Below are 3,619 nucleotides of genomic sequence, written 5' to 3'. Positions count from 1 at the left end.
CCTCACTCTCTCCCCGGAGTGACTGACCCTCACTCTCTCTCCGGCCACACTGACCCTCACTCTCTCCCCGGAGTGACTGACCCTCACTCTCTCCCCGGAGTGACTGACCCTCACTCTCTCTCCGGCCACACTGACCCTCACTCTCTCCCCGGAGTGACTGACCCTCACTCTCTCCCCGGAGTGACTGACCCTCACTCTCTCTCCGGAGAGACTGACCCTCACTCTCTCTCCGGAGAGACTGACCATCACTCTCTCTCCGGAGTGACTGACCCTCACTCTCTCCCCGGAGTGACTGACCCTCACTCTCTCTCCGGAGAGACTGACCCTCTCTCTCTCCCCGGAGTGACTGACCCTCACTCTCTCTCCGGAGTGACTGACCCTCACTCTCTCTCCAGCCAGACTGACCCTCACTCTCTCCCCGGAGTGACTGACCCTCACTCTCTCCCCGGAGTGACTGACCCTCACTCTCTCCCCGGAGTGACTGACCCTCACTCTCTCCGGCCACACTGACCCTCACTCTCTCCCCGGAGTGACTGACCCTCACTCTCTCTCCGGAGTGACTGACCCTCACTCTCTCTCTCCGGAGTGACTGACCCTCACTCTCTCTCCGGAGTGACTGACCCTCACTCTCTCCCCGGAGTGACTGACCCTCACTCTCTCTCCGGCCACACTGACCCTCACTCTCTCCCCGGAGTGACTGACCCTCACTCTCTCTCCGGCCACACTGACCCTCACTCTCTCCCCGGAGTGACTGACCCTCACTCTCTCCCCGGAGTGACTGACCCTCACTCTCTCTCCGGCCACACTGACCCTCACTCTCTCCCCGGAGTGACTGACCCTCACTCTCTCCCCGGAGTGACTGACCCTCACTCTCTCTCCGGAGAGACTGACCCTCACTCTCTCTCCGGAGAGACTGACCATCACTCTCTCTCCGGAGTGACTGACCCTCACTCTCTCCCCGGAGTGACTGACCCTCACTCTCTCCCCGGAGTGACTGACCCTCACTCTCTCCCCGGAGTGACTGACCCTCACTCTCTCTCCGGAGAGACTGACCCTCTCTCTCTCCCCGGAGTGACTGACCCTCACTCTCTCTCCGGAGTGACTGACCCTCACTCTCTCTCCAGCCAGACTGACCCTCACTCTCTCCCCGGAGTGACTGACCCTCACTCTCTCCCCGGAGTGACTGACCCTCACTCTCTCCCCGGAGTGACTGACCCTCACTCTCTCTCCGGAGAGACTGACCCTCACTCTCTCCCCGGAGTGACTGACCCTCACTCTCTCTCCGGAGTGACTGACCCTCACTCTCTCCCCGGAGTGACTGACCCTCACACTCTCCCCGGAGTGACTGACCCTCACTCTCTCTCCGGAGTGACTGACCCTCTCTCTCTCCCCGGAGTGACTGACCCTCACTCTCTCTCCGGAGAGACTGACCATCACTCTGTCCCCGGAGTGACTGACCCTCACTCTCTCTCCGGAGAGACTGACCCTCTCTCTCTCCCCGGAGTGACAGACCCTCACTCTCTGTCCGGAGTGACTGACCCTCACTCTCTCCGGAGTGACTAACCCTCACTCTCTCTCCGGAGAGACTAACCATCACTCTCTCCCCGGAGTGACTGACCCTCACTCTCTCTCCGGAGAGACTAACCATCACTCTCTCCCCGGAGTGACTGACCCTCACTCTCTCTCCGGAGTGACTGACCCTCACTCTCTCCCCGGAGTGATTGACCCTCACACTCTCCCCGGAGTGACTGACCCTCACTCTCTCCCCGGAGTGACTGATCCTCACTCTCTCCCCGGAGTGACTGACCCTCACTCTCTCTCCGGAGAGACTAACCATCACTCTCTCCCCGGAGTGACTGACCCTCACTCTCTCTCCGGAGTGACTGACCCTCACTCTCTCCCCGGAGTGACTGACCCTCACACTCTCCCCGGAGTGACTGATCCTCACACTCTCCCCGGAGTGACTGACCCTCACTCTCTCCCCGGAGTGACTGACCCTCACTCTCTCCCCGGAGTGACTGACCCTCACTCTCTCTCCCCGGAGTGACTGACCCTCACTCTCTCTCCGGCCACACTGACCCTCACTCTCTCTCCGGAGTGACTGACCCTCACTCTCTCTCCGGCCACACTGACCCTCACTCTCTCTCCCCGGAGTGACTGACCCTCACTCTCTCTCCGGAGTGACTGACCCTCACTCTCTCCCCGGAGTGACTGACCCTCACTCTCTCTCCGGAGTGACTGACCCTCACTCTCTCCCCGGAGTGACTGACCCTCACTCTCTCTCCGGAGTGACTGACCCTCACTCTCTCTCCGGAGTGACTGACCCTCACTCTCTCTCCGGCCACACTGACCCTCACTCTCTCCCCGGAGTGACTGACCCTCACTCTCTCCCCGGAGTGACTGACCCTCACTCTCTCTCCGGAGAGACTGACCCTCACTCTCTCTCCGGAGAGACTGACCATCACTCTCTCTCCGGAGTGACTGACCCTCACTCTCTCCCCGGAGTGACTGACCCTCACTCTCTCCCCGGAGTGACTGACCCTCACTCTCTCCCCGGAGTGACTGACCCTCACTCTCTCTCCGGAGAGACTGACCCTCTCTCTCTCCCCGGAGTGACTGACCCTCACTCTCTCTCCGGAGTGACTGACCCTCACTCTCTCTCCAGCCAGACTGACCCTCACTCTCTCCCCGGAGTGACTGACCCTCACTCTCTCCCCGGAGTGACTGACCCTCACTCTCTCCCCGGAGTGACTGACCCTCACTCTCTCTCCGGAGAGACTGACCCTCACTCTCTCCCCGGAGTGACTGACCCTCACTCTCTCTCCGGAGTGACTGACCCTCACTCTCTCCCCGGAGTGACTAACCCTCACACTCTCCCCGGAGTGACTGACCCTCACTCTCTCTCCGGAGTGACTGACCCTCTCTCTCTCCCCGGAGTGACTGACCCTCACTCTCTCTCCGGAGAGACTGACCATCACTCTCTCCCCGGAGTGACTGACCCTCACTCTCTCTCCGGAGAGACTGACCCTCTCTCTCTCCCCGGAGTGACAGACCCTCACTCTCTGTCCGGAGTGACTGACCCTCACTCTCTCCGGAGTGACTAACCCTCACTCTCTCTCCGGAGAGACTAACCATCACTCTCTCCCCGGAGTGACTGACCCTCACTCTCTCTCCGGAGAGACTAACCATCACTCTCTCCCCGGAGTGACTGACCCTCACTCTCTCTCCGGAGTGACTGACCCTCACTCTCTCCCCGGAGTGACTGACCCTCACACTCTCCCCGGAGTGACTGACCCTCACTCTCTCCCCGGAGTGACTGATCCTCACTCTCTCCCCGGAGTGACTGACCCTCACTCTCTCTCCGGAGAGACTAACCATCACTCTCTCCCCGGAGTGACTGACCCTCACTCTCTCTCCGGAGAGACTAACCATCACTCTCTCCCCGGAGTGACTGACCCTCACTCTCTCTCCGGAGTGACTGACCCTCACTCTCTCCCCGGAGTGACTGACCCTCACACTCTCCCCGGAGTGACTGACCCTCACTCTCTCCCCGGAGTGACTGATCCTCACTCTCTCCCCGGAGTGACTGACCCTCACTCTCTCTCCGGAGAGACTAACC

The sequence above is a fragment of the Scyliorhinus torazame genome, chromosome 14 (assembly GCF_047496885.1).
Source record: "Scyliorhinus torazame isolate Kashiwa2021f chromosome 14, sScyTor2.1, whole genome shotgun sequence".
Taxonomy (NCBI): domain Eukaryota; kingdom Metazoa; phylum Chordata; class Chondrichthyes; order Carcharhiniformes; family Scyliorhinidae; genus Scyliorhinus; species Scyliorhinus torazame.
The sequence above is the reverse complement of the archived record's forward strand: the minus strand, read 5'-3'. Positions refer to the sequence as shown.